The sequence below is a fragment of the Eretmochelys imbricata genome, chromosome 1, assembly GCF_965152235.1.
Source record: "Eretmochelys imbricata isolate rEreImb1 chromosome 1, rEreImb1.hap1, whole genome shotgun sequence".
NCBI lineage: Eukaryota > Metazoa > Chordata > Testudines > Cheloniidae > Eretmochelys > Eretmochelys imbricata.
The window spans coordinates 4,220,879-4,230,321 of record NC_135572.1 but is presented as its reverse complement, the minus strand read 5'-3'; positions in this window follow the sequence as shown (position 1 = coordinate 4,230,321).

Here is a 9,443-nt window from a genome sequence, read left to right as displayed (position 1 = left end):
TACCATAACTCCCAAAGGTTCCTTTGCTGCTAATTTAGCTAAAGCATCCGCTTTATCGTTCCAATATTTTTCATTTCATTCTTGCTTTTTTTCACACATCACAAGCTGCTGGTCTGTGGCTGTTAATCTTCTAGACTTGTATGCTACTGGTATCAACTTCCTGTCAGTGTCTTGTATTAATACCACCGTTAGACCCTGTAGGGTCGCTGACAACTTAATCAGAAATGGCTTATCTATCTCAGGGAATTTCAATGCTGGAGCCTCCATCAAGGCTTGTTTTAAATTACAGAAAGCTTTTTCTTCTTCGGGCCCCCACTTCCATTCTACCTTATTTTTTTAGTAAATGACACAAGGTCCTGTGATAATGATGAAATTCCAGATGTATTTCCTTCAATAGTTAGATCCTCCCAGCGTCACCCTCAATGCATGAGAATTCTCTGGCCTTAGTAAATTCATGAATGGTTTCACCTTTTGTTGATCTACCTGAATTCCTTATTCCCCTAGGGTCACCCCCCCAAATAATTCACTCTCCTATGCACTAGTTGGGCTTTCTCTCTAATAGCCTTGAACCCGTTTCCTGGATGAGTCTCAACCCTTTTCTAGTCCGCTCAGTCACTTCCTCTTCAGTGTCCCCTCACACTAATATAGCATCTTCATATGAGGTGGCATTCTCTCGATACTCTTAGGATAATCCAGCATTTGCACCAGATGTTGGTGCATAAAAGGCAGAGCACAATGCAGGCCCTGGGGAATTCTTTTAAATAAGTATTGTTGTCCTTTAAAAGTAAGCATAAAGAGGGCCCAATAATCAGGATGCAAGGGAATGGCCAAAAAAACAAACAAACAAACAAACAAAAAAAAACAATTTGCCAAATCTGTGATAAAATGTGGCTCCTTATCTGATTCTTCACCACTAGTCCCTAGAGCCAATAGTGGCTCCCACCTACCCTAAGTGCATCTCCCTAAATTCCATCTAAGAGAGGGGGCCCCTTGCTTCAGAGATCTATACTTCCTGCCGGCAGGGGGACACAACAGGCCCCTTCCCTGGAGCTAGCTGCTGCTGGCAGGGAGAGGGCTGTGGGGAGTCCTCTGGCTCCATCCCTGGGGCAGCTTGCTTGCACCCCAAATTCCTTATCCTCAGCCCCCATCCCAGATCCTGTACCCCCAGTCAGAGCCCTCCCCCTTCCACTACATCCCAACTATCTGCGCCAGCCCTGAGCCCCCTCCTGAGCCCTGAACCCCTCATCCCCAGCTCCACCCCGCAGCCCTCACTCCTGCATCCCACACATTGGCTCTCACATTGACGCTTTTTTGCCAAAGTGGCTCCCACTTCAAAAATAATGAAGAGAACTGAGCTATGAGAAACTTGCATTCTCCTCTTTCTTTTCCTTGGTCAAATATTGAATTAACTGTTTTATTCCTGTCACCTGATGGTCTAATTTATCTTTCTCTGTTTTAACCTTTTCCCAGTCCATCGTTCTTTTCTCCAATTCTGTATTTTGTTTCCCCATTAGTTCTAATTGTGTTTGCATTATCTGTGCCTGCCTCACTTCACACTCCAAATTTTTCTGGAAAATTTTAAAATTCTCTTGTAATGTTAAGTTTCAGAGTAGCAGCCGTGTTAATCTGTATTCCACGGCATGCATCCGATGAAGTGAGCTGTAGCTCACGAAAGCTTATGCTCAAATAAATTTGTTAGTTTCTAAGGTGCTACAAGTCCTCCTTTTCTTCTTGTAATGTTGTAACTCTGCACAGATTTCCCCTTTGCATGCAATTTCTTTGTTTACAGCTTTCCACAACAGCCATTCTTCGGCTATTTGCTTTTTACTGGCATTAGGTTTGCACAACTGTACATATGTCTCAAACATATTTTCTAAGGTATCCATTATTACACTAGGAGCCCACCAGTGGCACGTCCCAAGTGCAATAATCTCCTTCTTGAACAGAGAAGGGGATTTAGCTTTAGTTTACTGGGGTGCCTCTTCCACCCCTTTACTTCTCCTCTTAAACAACGGTTTAAACAGTATTAAATTAACAGCACATGCAATCTCCCCACACTTTTTATTCTCTATCACATAAATTTCTCACAAAGTTCACAAAGAAGGAGTCACCCATTTTAATCTTCAGTAAGGACTCTCCCAACACTGTAAGACCCCATCTCGAAATCCGGCACTCCTTAATATCTCTCCCTGCTCCACATTCTAGGCCACAGGTTACACCCTGCAATAGAGGTTTCCCTGCAGGATGGGAGCAGGCAGATAGCGGACACAGTCTTGGTACATAAGTCTCTAAATGCTCCTTTTTGATTTCAAAACAAACCTTCCTCAGTCCACAATCACACTCCAAGCATACTAAACCATAGTCTCAAAAAGATCAGAATAGGCCCAATGGCCAGTCAAGATTCCTTCCAATCATAAGATCATAAGACGTGGGGAGCCGGAGAAAACCACATCTGTATCCACACGAGGTTCTGGATCAATAAAAGATTCCAACTTGAATAAATCACAAGTAACCATTTATAGACCATTCCCTTGTGTCATTGGTTCATTGTCTCTGTTTACTATGTTATCAGGTTTGCCTGTTACTTTGGGGTATGCTCATTTATTAGTGTTACTCTTCTGGGGTGGTTTCTGTAATTCTATCAATGCACTGCTTCTGTCACTTGTGTCCTTCTACTTCTCCCTTCTGCAAGTTCCCTCACAATGGAGCTATCCTGCAGATCCTAGGTTCCCCAGGGCTGAGACCTGCCAGCCCCCGAATCAGATGAACAAACACGTGCACACACACACACACACACACACACACACACCGAAATGCTTCTAAGATGACTGGATTAATGAGCAAAAAGAAAAGGAGTACTTGTGGCACCTTAGAGACTAACCAATTTATTTGAGCATGAGCTTTCGTGAGCTACAGCTCACTTCATCAGAAGCTCATGAAAGCTTATGCTCAAATAAATTGGTTTGTCTCTAAGGTGCCACAAGTACTCCTTTTCTTTTTGTGAATACAGACTAACATGGCTGTTACTCTGAAACCTGGATTAATCAGCACTCGCAAACTGATCCGTTATATGTACCTCGACTTAGTGGACTGGGTTGATCAGCATTTCAAAACTGCCACCTTCATATGTCCCAGATTTGGCACTTCCCTATCCCCACTTTCAAGTTACAATAGTGCTAGTAGTAACCCATCTGATGAGCAAACCCCACAGGAATTTTGAGCACTTCAGGGATTTTTAGCTTAGGTATGAGGAGCGTTGTTGCAGAACAAATCGGGACGCCAAAAACACCCACGAGGGGAAGAGAAAGAGAGAGAAGCAACCAGTTAACCATGAAAGTTTTGTATTGCCAGTTAATGGGAGATCCAAACAAACAAAACAATTAGAGTATTAAACATATCTTAAATTGAATTACAAAAGTCAGATAACTGATCCCACAAGTCAGGGTCAGAAGGCTATACCTAGAGAAAGAGAGAGAGAGAGAGACAGAGAGAGAGCGCAAAAGAGAGAGCTGGTTCTCACCACTCCATGAAGCTTGATTTGATCAGGGTTCCTAGATGTTTCCAGGTGGTGGTGGTTGAGAGTCCAGAGTGCTGGGCCCCCAGCATGATCAGTCAGGAAAAGGTGAAGTCCCAATGGAACTGGTGCAGATTTTGGATCCAGGCACCAGAACACTTACTTGACTGTGGGTAGGTGTTTTTGTGGGGAAATAACAATGGTTCAATGGAGAACACTAGATTTGTTTGTGGGTAAACTGATGATTTAAGGGAGTATATCAAAGTTGTTTTGTTCAGGCTAGACAATAAGAACTGATCATTCCTGGGTTTGGGTAGTGGTCCTTCAAGGAAGCTTACAATGCAATCACACAGCTTCAGTATTTTGGATATTAAGAGAGGATTTTTTACTATAATTGTTCTGATAATTACTGAGCTGGGTGTGTGCAGACATGGGTTCATTAACATCTGGAGCAGAGATTTCCCATCATTCACTGCTTCAGTGCTTTCCTAATCCCAGAGTTTAGTGCAGTTCTTGCCTTGGAATTTCTGTTCTCCATTCTGTATGCTAATGGAGATGCCTCCCTGTCCCATCTTTGATGCAAATGGAGCTAAGGGAGTTTCCTTAATCCTGTCACCCTTGTCTGGAGGGGCATAGGTGTATCTCCCACTGCTTTTTGTAAGTCTTTCTTCTGATCAGTTTTAGTTTGATAAGAGGCTGGGGAGGGTGTCCTTCATGAGTCAGAAAGGCTGTGTATGGTGTGCCGGTTCCCCAAGAACACAGAGCTGATAGGTAACAACTAGGCCTTCTACCCACACAATTCCAAAGAGACAATCCTGGTCGGGCCACCATGTCCTCCAATTCTTGTCAGTCTAGCAGTTCTTTCCTTTTCTGTTGGTTCTATGTATTTTTCCAGAACATAATGAGATTGTTTTTTGCATAAATAGTTCTAATAGTTCTTGACCTTAAGTTCTTGCTTCAGTTACTAAGTCACAACACACATATTCGTCACAAGCATGTGTCAGTCATACCAGGCCTCAATGACCCATAACACATTACATGGCTATATAAATCACAATATATATTAATTCATGTGCATATTTCAAACACCAGTAAAGGGGTTTTGATTTTGAATTTGATTGTCATTTCATAGCTTCGTTGCTAATGTGGAAGAACTCCTGCTGGAGCTTCTAGCATTTTTTAAATTATTATTTAATCAACTCTGTACTAAGTATCTAATAATGTACAAACCAATGTGTTAATGAAAAAATAATTGGTTCAAGAAATTGATTGGGCTACTTTTAGGTAATATTTTAAGGGACTTTGAGCTATTAATGCAGTAGAAATCTGGCAACTCCAGCCTGACCCAGATGGTCCAGAGAAGCATCCAAAAAGTCAGAGCTCTTCCGGAGGCAGAGCAGCAGCACTAAGCCAGAGGAGCCAGCGCTGGGCCGGAGGCAGAGCAGCAGCACTGAGGCAGAGCTGGGGAGCTGCAGCTAGAGCAGAACAGAACTGGGAGATGGGGAAGCACAAACCAGCTGTGCCAATGGGGAGCCACGGCTGAGCTACAGTAGGGAGATGTGGGGCCAGAGCCAGGATAGTGGATGCTGGCCATGCCACAAATAACACGGCAGCCAAGCATGATGCACAGGTGGGGAGAGCAAGCTGGGACCATGGGCAGAGGGCCCAGTGCTGGGAGACATCCCCAAAGAGGAGGCCCTTGAAGGCTGGACCCAGAGGGTGGGATGTGGACCTGACGGGAAGGTAGATGAGGGGGAGAAGGGTCCTGTCACTTTCAGCCTAGGGCTGTGTGGCCATAGCAGGTATCTGACACCAGGTGTCAGCACAGGGAAGCCAGAGCCTGGGCAGGAGGCCTGAGACGTATCAAGAGCAGACTATGAAGTTTTCTTATATCGCAGAGACGGCTCTTTGTGGTGTCCCTATCCCCACAGATCATTTCCCTTCATCTTTTCCAGTTTTCCTTTAGTTTTCTTACAGTTGCTGTTTAATAAATAGTATGTGGTCTGAACATCATGCAGTGATCAGCAGGTCAGGGAAGTGGCTGGTGCTGAGCGAGAACCCAGAGGGAGGCCATCCTAGACCCTGTACTAAGTGTTCACCATGACAGTGGGGGTCAAACCCAGCATTGACCTTTGACATGGGCAGTCTGGGCGACTGAAAAGGGGGACATAAGGAAGGGGGTGAAATTTGATACCCTCCATGTCACCTGACTTGCTGACCATGAGCCAGCTGGCTTTATGGAGGCAGGCAGGCAGCCACCCAGGCGAGAGACACACATGCAATTCACCATCCAGCGGTGGTGCCTCTCTTGCGAATGGTGCTGCCTAAGAGAGAGAGTCGTCTCTGAATGCAAAGCTCCTCTTACCTCAGTCTATATCAGTAGCCTCTGCAGCTAGTGTGCCTCAACCTTCTCCCCTTGGAACCGTCCCAGGAGGGGGCATCGAGAATGTCCTTTTAATCATTGACCACTTCACTTGCTATTCTCAGGCATACTCTACTCGTGACTAGCGGGCAACTAATGTGGCCAAGGTGATGTGGAAATAGTTTATCTGCCATTATGGCATCCCTGAAAGGCTACATACAGACAAAGGGAGAAATTTTGAAAGTAATCTCCTTGTCCAGCTTTGGAAACTCTTAAGGACTTCAAAGAGCAGAACCATGCCCTGTCACCCTCAAAAGAATGAGACTACTGAGCGGTGCAACCGAGCACTCATGAATATGCTGGGAACCCTGCATCTGGACCAAAAGGAGAACTGGAAGGACTATGCTGAGCCCATGCCTCATGTTCATAATTGCATCCAGCACGAGTCCACTGGGTTTTCCCATTCTTCTTAATGTTTGGCCGACACCCAGGGCTGAAGGTAGCTCTGGCCCTGGGTTTCCCCCACAGAGATGAGGGGGTAGTGGTGGAGGAGTACATCTCCCAGGCTGGAGAGAGCATATCATCAGGCTGCACAGGCATCTGAAGCTAATTGTGCATTGGGAAGGATGATGATGTATCTCAAAGGGTCACATATGGTGACATAGCGATCGAAGGCCATTGTCACAAGGACGGCTGAGTGCATCATAGAAACTGAATGAAGAAAGAACATCTGGCTGAGGCAGCCACCCACAGTAATGCCTTTCAAATTGAATCAAAATATACACAGTGCCTTCGGCATGATGGACGTAGATATGCCAATGTCTGTGATCACCAGCATGCAGAGCAGCAGGTACATCGGCTTATACAGGGACTGCTCTTTGCCTACAACAAAAAGAATCATGAAATTTCCCAAAAGTCCAATAATATAGAACATTCATACCCCAAATATACTCTACCAGAACCAACTCGAGTCAGAGATCCTGATGGTCATCTGGGGTTCAGTCCAGTCACAAGGTGCAGGGAATCCACGAATACCACACCTATATCCACATGGGGTTCTGGATCAATAAATGACTCCGATTTTCAGAAAATATAGACAATCATTTGTACTCCATTCTGTTGCGTTATCAGTTCTTTGCCTTTGTTTACTTGGCCTTTTACTAATTCCAAAGAGACAATCCTGGGCAGGCCTCCATGATCCAAGGCACGCCATTTACTCCCTTTCTTATACATTTTCATAGCAATCCTTCTGGTGTTTATTTGCTTATCTGTTGATTATCCATTTTTCCAGAGGCACTTTAAGTTGTTTTGATCGCTTAACCTTTACGTTTTTGCTTTCGTTGCCAAAATGCAGGTCATGCACTCATGTCCAAATGCACTTCAACCACACGAGGCCTCATGGCCTGTAACATATTACATGGATATACGGATTATTGTGCACATATCCCAACGAATAGAGTTCACCCTGCACTTGATATGGGAAGAATATACAACAAGCCTGTGTTAACCAAACTGAGATTTTTCTGACACTTCATTCAAAGGCACACTCATTTACATAAGCCAAATACAAGTTGATCTACAAAAAAAAAAGAATTAAGTGATTATAAGTGATAGCAAACAGATCAAAGCAGAGTACCTATCAAATAAACAAAACTACAAACTAAGGTAAATAATAGAACTGGAAGGGACCTTGAGAGGTCATGTCTCCTCTCTGTCTTCTCTTTTCCAGACTAAACAAACCTAATTTTTCAATCTTCCCTCATAGGTCATGTTTTCCAGGCCAGTAATCATCCTTGTTGCTCTTCTCTGGACTCTCTCCAACTTATCCACATCTTTTCGGAAATGTGGTGCCCAGAACTGGACACAATACTCCAGTTGAGGCCTAATCTGCGCAGAGTAGAGCGGCAGAATTACTTCTTGTGTCTTGCTTACAACGTACCTACTAATACAGCCCAGAATGACATTTGTGGTTTTTTTTGCAACAGCGTTATACTGTTGACTCATATTTAGCTTGTGGTCCACTATGACCACTAGATCCCATTCTGCAGTACTCCTTCATAGGCAGTCTTTACCCATTCTGTGTGTGTGCATCTGATTGTTCCTTCCTAAGTGGATTTCCTATTTTGCATTTGTCCTTATTGAATTTCATCCTATTTATTTCAGACCATTTCTCCAGTTTGTCCAGATCATTTTGAATGTTCATCCTATCCTCCAAAGCACTTGCAACCCCTCCCAGCTTGGTATCATTTGCAAACTTGATAAGTGTACTCTTCATGCCAAGTTACAAAAAATTAACAACATTTTTTTCAAAGTACATCAGAAGCAGTAAGTCTGCAAAACCATAAGTGGGACCCCTGGATGATTGAGCTGCTAAAGGTGCACTCAAGGAAGATGAGGCTGGAACAGAGAGGCTAAATGAATTCTTTGCCTTGATCTTCACTGCAGAGGATGTGAGGGAGATTTCCACACCTGAGCCATTCTTTTTAGGTGACAGATGTGAGGAACTGTCGCACACTGAGGTGTCAATAGAGGAGGTTTTGAAACAAACTGACAAATTAAACAATATTAAATCACCAGGACCAGATGGGATTCACCCAAGAGTTCTGAATGAACTCAAATACCAAACTGCAGAACTACTAACTGTGTAGTATGTAAACTATCACTTATATCAGCCTCTGTACAAGATGATTGGCAGATAGCTAACGTGATTCTGATTTTTAAACAAGGCTCTAGAGGGTTTCCTAGCAATTACAGGCCAGAAAGCCTAACTTCAGTAACAGGCAAATTTGTTGATACTCTAGTAAAGAACAGAATAATTAGACACATTGATGAACACGATTTGTTGGGGTAGAATCAACATAGATTTTGAAAGGGAAATCATGCCTCACCCATCTATTAAAATGATTTGAGGAGGTGAACAAACATGTGATCAAGAGTGATCCAGGGTATATAGTCTACTGGGTCTTTCAGAAAGCCTTTGACAAGGTCCCTCACCAAAGGCTCTTGAGCAAAGTGAGCAGATATGGGGTAAGTTATGGGGTAATGTCACACAACAGCATCTCTCCTGCTTCAGCAACTGGTTAAAAGACAGGAAACAAAGGGTAGGACTAAATGGTCAGTTTTCAGAAGGGGGGAGAGGTAACTAGTGCTGTCCCCAGGGATCTGTACTGGGCCCAGCGCTATTCAACATAGTCATAAATGACCTGGAAAAAGGGGGATGGAGGGAGGTGGTAAAATTTGCAGATGATACAAAATGTGATGACTGGACAAGCAAAATGGCAGGTGAAATTCAGTGCTGAGAAACACACGTTGGGAAACATCATCCCACCGACACAGACACAATGGTGGGGTCTAAATGAATTGTTCCCACTCAAGAAAGAGATCTTGGAGTCACTGGGATAGTTCTCTGAAAACATCCACTCAATGTGCAGCGGCAGACAAAAAAGCAGACAGAATGTTGGGAATCATTAGGAAAGGGATTGGTAATGAGACAGAACATATCATATATCCCCTGTATAAATCCATGGTATGTCCACACCTTAAATATTGTTTAAAGTTTTGGTTGCC